General features: G+C 40.1%; 1 protein-coding gene across 1 annotated transcript in view; it reads right to left on the bottom strand.

Annotated features, from left to right (window-relative positions):
• Nucleotides 1-5715, bottom strand: part of pear1 (platelet endothelial aggregation receptor 1) — a 69175-nt gene extending 63460 nt beyond the window's left edge. Inside the window, exon 1 of the mRNA XM_074652775.1 lies at nt 5511-5715. The gene's annotated coding sequence lies outside the window, so the exon portion shown is untranslated. The remainder of the gene's footprint in view (nt 1-5510) is intronic.
• Between the last annotated feature and the right edge of the window lie 3645 nt (nt 5716-9360).

Here is a 9360-nt window from a genome sequence, read left to right on the forward strand (position 1 = left end):
CATGATTGACAAGTAGAATGCAAAAACACTACAACAATGACAATTTAGCACCAAAGGACACCACAACTAAAAGAAAACAAAAGAAACAAGATTAAAGATGCTCTCAGACAGTGAGGGGTCTCTGCTGTGGCTGACGTAAGGCAACTTCTGACCGCTTCTACATCCCCCAGCTACCTCCAATACTACTCTACAGTATACCACACACGACAGGCTGCTGCTATCCACCTGCCATAATCTCATCATGCAGCTAAATAGAGCCGGTTGGAGCTTAAAATAGAGGAACTTGTTCGCAACAAGTCAGTTAAACACACAATATGTCATTTCTGCTGCTAGGGAGTTTTAATCAAAACAATAACAAAAGGAGTAGTTTGATGATGTCTTGAAGTAGCGTGGGATCATGGGAGTTGGCGACTTCACCATTGCCGATGAGAATCTATCTGACGTGACTCAGGCAGAACTCATGTTAACGGACGAGGTAATGTATACAAGTTTTATTCACGATACGTTTAGTCACGTTTATTCACGTTATGTCATTTCATTCTAATGAAATAGCCGCAAGTAACGTAACCATAATTTGCTAACTCACCATTAGATGAGTCGACTACCCATACAGCTTATGTTATTGTAACGTTAGCTAACGTTATGTGGTGAATTTCATCCAGCGCTGTGAACCGTGGTCAAAACAATCAGTGTTGAACTTTGTTGTAATGTTATAACGTTACTGTGCACAGAAAACGGCGATGAATAATAGTGCTCCATCACGAGTGTCCAAAAAAAAACTACTGTAAACGATAGGGCGTCTAGCTACATAGCTGTATTGCCGGCTTCCTTCCTCGCCCTCTGACGTATCATCCGGTGTTTTCCGTGTTTACGTCCCAAAGTGTTGTTGAGTACGTTGTTTCTGTACATATTTTACTTTGTTTATGTACTTATTTTAAGCCCAACCATGACGTTTTTCCTAAACCTAGGGGGTGTGGTTTTGTTGCCTAAACCTTACTGCGGCTGTTACCGTAGTTTTGTTGCGTAGCGTACAAATGGCGAATGATGAAAAGGATGAAATGCATTCTCATGACACACTGTCTATTTATATGCCTTCCCATGAGATCAGGTCGTGGATGTAGGCCTATAATAAGAACTGGATATGGCGTCACCGCTCATTCTTGCTTCCAATTTTGCCCAAACCATCTTGTAGATGTTGAGATATATAACTTTGACCTGCTGGTGGCGCTAAATGAAAAATCTGGAGATCACCAAAGTCAGTCGGCTTCATCCTCTGGGGACCATGAATATCTGTACAAACAAGTCATGGCCATCCATTAAATAGATGTATTGAGATATTTCAGTCCATAGAGCCGAGCCTCTCTCCAAGACGATCTCTGCAAGAGTTTTGCAGATTACCATTTGAAAGTACACAGGTAATTCTATAGCACAGAGTCCATGCTTCAAAGGATAAGACAACACTGTGATCTCACTTAAATAACACACGACTGTGTGGCCATCGTGTATAAACTTGTCAAGAAAAATTGTGGCCTTCAAGAGACAACATGCAGAGACTGTGGGTGCACTGCATGGTGGTACAATAAATTTAAAAAACGTCCAGGCACTGGGGGATCAAATTAACACTAATGCCTCCTACCTCATTTCTTTTTCCCTTTTTCTATCTCGTTGTGTCTCTGGCCAGTGTCATCTCCAACCAAAACATATCCAGTAGCTCTCCGGAGCCCTGAGTCCTCTCCTGGACAAACAGATGGTAAGTGAGCCAGATCTCCAGCTGTCAGACTAGAGACGGGTTTATGGTTCGACCAGACAAAAGAAAATGGGTCACCATTATGCCACTGATAGCTGGAACAGTCTGGAGGACGGCAGGGGGAGATGCTATTTTCTACTAATAATGATCTCATATGAAGACACTGAGGCAAAGCAAAGATGGTTTCAGGGTTGACAGTTGAGTTACTTCTCGCAGGCAGCATTCGACTCATGAAACCAATAAACGTGAATAATGGCGCTTTTATAAATGGCACAGTGCTTTTAGGAATACTTGGACAAGGACAAAGGAAAGTTCAGTCTGCAGTCAGAGAGACTTCCTGGCGATGTTTGGTTGCCAGAGCAGATGTGAGGTCAGGAGACCAAACCAGGTGCCTGAGATTTACTCTGATATTAATCATATCTTGCCTTCCTTCACAGATGTTTTTATGCCCTAAATGGTGCCAGGGTCTCTTTAATCAAAAAGCCTTCATTCATAAGTCACAGACAATAAGTGTTAAAGTGCAAAAATGCTGAATTCACAGGGTGATTTTACAGCTCTGCTGAGGAACAGAAGTGAGGGGTTTGTTTCCAAAACAGTATGCTTCGTTGTGCAGCAGTTTATCATTTTATAGCTCTAAACTGACAGAGGACCAGGGCTGTAAACGTGTTAGTCAATTTGTCAACAACCTTTTGATGTGCAGCAGTTTATCATTTTATAGCCTCTAAACTTAGAGAGGATCAACGCTGTAAAAGTTTTTTTTCCAAGAAATTCACGCGCACATCTCTGATAAACACAGAGACTGAGATTTAAAGTGGCTCTTTTCTGTGATTCTTTCTCTATCAATTAAATCAACTAATCGATTAGTCAACAAAATCATGTGTTGGTCGACTAAGAATTTCCTTGGTCGAGGACAGCCCTAATTAAAGAGTTGCAGCCCAGTCGCACTGCAGTTCGTGAAATAGTCACGAAATTGAATGTATTGATTCGTATACATAAACAAGAATATCACATTTTTCGTGATGGTCAGCACGAAATCAATTTGTATGTAATCGTCGCGTAGGGAGGAGGACGGGATGGATATATTGGTAAAAGTAGTGTTATTTCGAAAAGACTGGAGCAGAAATTGACACGTGCGTCATGTGTTGCTGGACATTCGTAGGAAAACACACAAATAATGCGCGGTCGAAAGTCAGGAAAAAAAAGGGAAATTTGTGTTTATGTACACGAATCAAATAGATTACATTTTGTGACTATTTCCCAAACTGCCATGAGACTGTGCTGCCATTTGTCAACAAGTGACTATGAACAATCTGGTGACGTGCAGGAGTTTGTGTTAAATGTGGTGCTTTTATTCTTTTTGGAAAATGTCTTTTTACCCAAACTCTGCATCTGCAGAAAACAATCAGTCAAAATGAGGACACAATCAGTTTATGAAAGCATCATATTCCCGTTTATAAGTGGACCTTTATATATCAGAGACTTGTTCATAACCATTATTGTTTTCAGTGTCACACACTCGTAAATATAACGCACATGCATGAAAGCATCAACAACTCACAGGAGTCTCTCTACATCTGCAGAGAAAAAGAAAAACACTCCATCTCCATCTGCTCCACCTGATTAACTTCACTGACAGGACATGAAAGTTGAGTCACGCCATCACACACACACACAGGATGTCACACAGTTGTTTGGGCTGCAGCCACCTCGCTGCCACGTTTCATTGGCTTGAGTCACGGGGCACACAGACCGAGAGATGAAGAAGTTGGATTAAGAGTAAACGACTTAATAAAAATCAAACACAACAGAGGAAGAGGAGGAGGAGGAGGAGGAGGTGGAGGAGGTGGGCATTGAGGAAACAGCAGACCTACTCCCAGCCAGCCACTTCCTCTGTAATGAATCGATAGAGGAGACATGCCAGAGGAGCACAGCTTTTCTGAGTCACGCTCTCTTGATAGTAGCTGGAGGAGTTATCAAAGCGGAGCCAGAGATGCCAAAAAACTCAGTCAGCCAGGGAAAGTAAAGCAAGTGCACGAAGCAGTGACACAATGCTGGGAGTTCACTTCAACAAGCTGTTTTAATTCCCTCACTGATACGATAAGTGTCGGCTGTTAAGTCTTTGTGTGCTGACTAATAATATAACTTGTTGAACAGACAGATGATTTATTATTAGTGTGTCTCTTCTCATAGAGCATCAATAAAGCAACAAAACTGGGTTGAGAAATCTGCTTTAAAAGAAATGTGACCCTAGATACACTCTCACAACCAGTGGTGGACAGTAACTAAGTACATTTACTCAAGTACTGTACCTAATTTTGAAGTAGTTGTACTTAACTGGAGTTCTTCTGCTACTTAATACTTCTACTCCACAACATTTATTTGACAGCTGTTTCCCTTGAAAATTAAGATTTTAAATGCAAAACATGTTGCCTTCTAAAATATGACACGTTGTTAACCAACAGAATAGTTAACGTTGGCTGTCAACATATTAACGGACCAGTAATAATAAAGCAATATTATGATAAACATAATACTGAAATATAACAGTATCAGTGGTGTTTTGTGCATAATGAGTACTTTTACTGTTACAGTAATACTTGGAAGTACATTTTGCTGATAATACTTCTGTATTTTTTCTTAAGCAGAGGTGGAGGAAGTATTCAGATCCTTTACTTGAAGTAAGTAAACGTTGCCAGACTGCAATATAAAAACACACTATCACAAGAAAGGTGCATTGAAAATATCACTTAATTAAAAGTATAAGTATTGTTAGCAAAATGATCTTGAAATATCAAAAGTAACAGTACTCATTATTAAAAAAAATTGTGTTATACTATTTTAAAAGTATTAAATTATTATTTCTGATGCACTGATATAATAGCTTTTTACTTTAGCTCATTTTAATTATTTTCTAACAATGCATCACATTTCATGAGCTCATCACATGTCAACAGCACTGAATTGTAGTGCAGTAGAAGTATAAAGTACTTTATAATGGACAAAATTAAGTAAAGTTGTATTTACAGTACTTAAATTAATGTACTTCTAGTTGCTTTCCCATGTAGGACTTTTACTACTAATGGAGTTGATTTTACTTAAGTAAATAATAATATAATAATACATTTGTTTATATAGCACTTCTCAAAACAGATGTTACAAAGTGCTTCACAAGACAATAAAAGCAGATGAATAAAGTAAAAGATATGGTAACTGTTAAAACAGAACATCACAGAACATATCAATAATAATAGAAGTGGTAAAATGGTGGGACAAGTATGATAGTACTTCTTCCTCTATTGTTCACAACTTCCAAACATACAGTATGCTTTACAGTACAAGGTACCATCTTTTATAAAAGGACATATAAAAGAAGTCTTCCTACAGAGCTCTGAACCTTTTAGATGGATATTAATGCCAGATGAAACTGCTCAAATGTGCAAAAGGTTATGCATTCTAGCAATTAAAGTCCATCTAAATGAAAACATCATTCATAAAATTGACTATAAACTCACAGTAGATTAATACATGTCCACTTTAAGTCCCTAGAGGTTGGTTTTTAGGATTCTACTGCAGTATTTTTCAGCACATTCCCATACAGTAGTCTATTAAACGAAAGCATACAGAGTGTAAAATGTATCTGTTGAGTCTGTTAATCACTAACATGCATCATCATGTTTCATAAAAGTCACATAAAGCGACAAAGTCTTTGTGACAGTCTGTTTAGTTTAGTTTAGTTTGAATTCATTGACAGTGTTTTACTCACCTTGCCGACCAAAGAACTCCCGGATTATTATTATTAGTCGCTCTAATCTCGTTAGAAACCAACTTCTTCCATGGACGAAATACAGATGAAACAAAAAAAAAGGCGTTTGTTTTTGAGGACACTGAAAAAAATCTTCAAGCGGAGTAAATATTCAGAAGAGTGAAGAGAGAGAAAGAGACCAAGTCGCATCCAACGGGGGAGGGTCCTCCTGAAGGGGAGGCAAGAGACTGGAAAAACTATGACAGAGAGGAGGAGGGAGGAAGAGGAGGAAGAGGAGGGGGAAGAAGAGGAGGAAGAGGAGGAAGAGGGAGAGGAGGAGGAGGAGGAGGAGGAGGAAGAGGAGGAAGAGGAGGAAGAGGGAGAGGAGGAGGGAGAGGAGGAGGAGGAGGGAGAAAGAGGAGGAGGAGGAGGAGGAAGAAGAGGAGGAAGAGGAGGAAGAGGGAGAAGGAAGAAGAGGAGGAAGAGGGAGAGGAGGAGGAGGAGGAGGAGGAAGAGGAGGAAGAAGAGGAAGAAGAGAAGGAAGAGGAGGAAGAGGAGGAGGAAGGAGAAGAGGAGGAAGAGGAGGAGGAGGAGGAAGAAGAGGAAGAAGAGAAGGAAGAGGAGGAAGAGGGAGAGGAGGAGGAGGAAGAGGAGGGGGAGGAGGAAGAAGAGGAGGAATAGGAGGAGGAGGAGGAGGAGGAAGGAGAAGAGGAGGAAGAGGAGGAGGGAGAAGAGGAGGAGGAGGAGGTGGAGGGAGAAGAGGAGGAAGAAGGAGAAGAGGAGGAGGAGGAAGAGGAAGAGGAGGAGGAAGGTGAAGAGGATGAGGACGAGGAGGGGGACGAGGGGGAGGAAGGTGAAGAGGAGGAGGGAGAAGAGGAGGAGGAGGAGGAAGAAGAGGGAGAGGAGGAGGAAGAGGAGGAGGAGGAAGAAGAGGGAGAAGAGGAGGAGGAGGGAGAAAGGAGGAAGAGGGAGAAGAGGAGGAGGAGGAGGAGGTGGAGGGAGAAGAGGAGGAAGAGGAGGAGGAAGAGGAGGAAGAGGAGGAGGAGGGGGACGAGGGTGAGGAAGGTGAAGAGGAGGATGAGGAGGGAGGAGGAGGAGGAGGGAGAAGAGGAGGAGGAAGAGGAGGAGGGAGAAGAGGAGGAGGGAGAAGAGGAGGAGGAGGAGGGAGAAGAGGAGGAGGAGGAGGGAGGAGGAAGAGGAGGAGGAGGAGGAGGAGGGAGAAGAGGAGGAGGAGGAGGAGGAGAGGAGATTTAGGAAGGTCAAAGGGAGATTGAGAGAGTTGATTTTGTCTTTAGCAGGCCTGCAGACCTTGATGTCTATAGATAGATAGATAGATAGATAGATAGATAGATAGATAGATAGATAGATAGATGGATAGATAGATAGATAGATAGATAGATAGATGGGATGGTAATCTGTTCATTAGATTTTTGATATTTCTTCTGACATAATGATTTAGAAGATTGTTACCACGCTCATGTCTGTAGGGTAAATATGAATCAATTATTTAAAATATTTTGGCGGGTCCAAAATGAATGATTTGCTTATATCTGTAGAAGGTATCTGACGTTTGGTGTCCACTTCTAGCAAGGCTTGTGAGCCAATAGTAAGACGACGTTGGTATCACGTAGTGTCTCTGGGTCGTCAGTTAATGTGGAAAACACGTGTAAATGGTGAACTGACGGTAAGTGCCTGGCAACGACTTGTTGCGAAGTAAATGCAATGGAATGAATGCGACATCTAGTAGCTGAATGTTATCAGTATTATCACCTTTAAAATATATATTTAGTACCTGGCCAAAAGTATATGGACACCTGAACTTTAATCTGCTGCTATAAAAGCCTCCGCTCTTCTTTGAGGACTACATCCACCAGAGTCTGGAAACCTTTCTGCAGAGATTTGCTTCCATTCAGGCACCAGAGCTTTAGTGAGGTCGGTCACTGATGCTGGGTGATAAAGCCTCGATCACAGTCGGCGTTCCAGTTCATCCCGAAGGGGTTGGATGGGGTTTGTGCAGGCCAGTCTATTTGTTCGACACCTGGATTTACTCATGGGTTCATGTTGAAAAGGAGAAAGGAAAATATATGTGTATGCTGTAGCATGAAGATGTACCTTAATTGGAACTAAGGGTCCTAGCCCAAACTCTAAAAACAGTCGGTGGACAGGTATGTATACTTCATGTCTACTTTCTTTGTGTCTGTCTCAACCAGGCTCTCTTCATTTTCCTGTCTCCCACACACTCTTCCTCTCACACACATACTCTATTGACAGCTGTGTAATAACCTCCTCTGAGATAACTGTCAGTCAGCCTGCAGACAGCAGTATGAGGGCTTCCTCCCAAACAGTAGGCCAGCCATGATAACCAGCCTGTTCAGGACGGGTGTTTTTCTCCCCTGCTGAGCGCTGACACAGATAAACAACTCATGGATGGAGGCCTGGTGGAGCAAACATCCTCACTGCGCGGAAAAACCGAGAGCGGGGGAAATTAAATTGTTTCCTGTCGGCCACATAGAGGCTGTGCAGCAGCCCCATGCTGAGGACAAGGAGCGGGGGTGTCATCACTTTAGTGCTGCTCTTAGTTGAACTTGTGAGGTCAGAAAAGGTATTTAAAGAGTAACAATGAACCATCCTGGATGTAACTTTCTATTGCACACAAACAAATGTCATTCCTAGCATTCAAATCTTGATTTCTTCATCAAGTAACAGTGGTGGAGGAAGAATTCAGATCCTTTAATCACGTATTATTAATAGTACTAATATCACACTGTAAAAATACTAAAAATGCTGCATTGAAAATATTACTTCAGTAAAGGTATGTCAGTATAATCAGGAAAATTATAAGTATTAAAGTAAACGTAGAACAATGTCCCCTGTGCCTGTTATACATTTATTATTATTATTATTATTATTATTATTATTATTATTATTATTATTATTATTTATTTATTTATTATTATTATTATTATTATTATTATTATTATTATTTATTTATTTATTTTTATTATTATTATTATATCATTAGATTATTATTACTCATGCATTGATGCTCATTTTGAACTATTAATTAATGATTATTTTCATTATGGATTAATCTGCTGATTATTTTCTTAATTAATCGACTGATTGTTTGGTTTGTAGAAATTCTGAAAATAGTGAACAATTACCCAGAGCCCAACGGGACACCTTCACAATGTTTGTTTTGTCCAACCAACAGTCCAAACCTCAACATTATTAAAAAATACATTAAAAATATTAAGATAATTTAAAGGAAAATTAGTAAATCCAAACATTTGTGAAGCTGGAACTTGTTGACAATTTGTTTTCTCTCAATCAACTAATCGTTTCAGCTCTACTTGTACGTTTTCATGTTTTATGTGCAAAAAAATCTTAATTTGTAAAGTAACTAAAGCTTTCAGATAAATATAGGGAAGTAAAAAGGACAATATTTCCCTCTGAGATTTATTAGGGAGAAAGAAGTAAAGAGTGGCATGAAAAGAAAAGACTCAAGTAAAAAAAACAACTCAAATTGTACTTACAGGCCTACTTGTGTAAATGTACTTTCCATCACTGCCCTGTAAACTTGCTGTTCATGAGTCTGTCTCTACTAGTTTTATGGCTGAAATGTGTCTGACAATAACCGTTTGATTGTCAGATCCACATAAGCAGATTCATGTAATAAAGAGTATTTGTGTTAATGGTTTCTGGGAGAGCGTGCTGACAGACTACTAGGTTAAAAACATCATCTATACTTTTAAAGAAACATTATTTATGTATTTGATGTGCTTAAGACATTGAAAGAATGCTGTGTTATTAAATTACTAATAATAATGCCTGGTTTGGGATCTTTTTTTCTCTCGTTGTTTGGAAAGCA

Source organism: Sebastes fasciatus, chromosome 12 (genome assembly GCF_043250625.1).
Source record: "Sebastes fasciatus isolate fSebFas1 chromosome 12, fSebFas1.pri, whole genome shotgun sequence".
NCBI lineage: Eukaryota > Metazoa > Chordata > Actinopteri > Perciformes > Sebastidae > Sebastes > Sebastes fasciatus.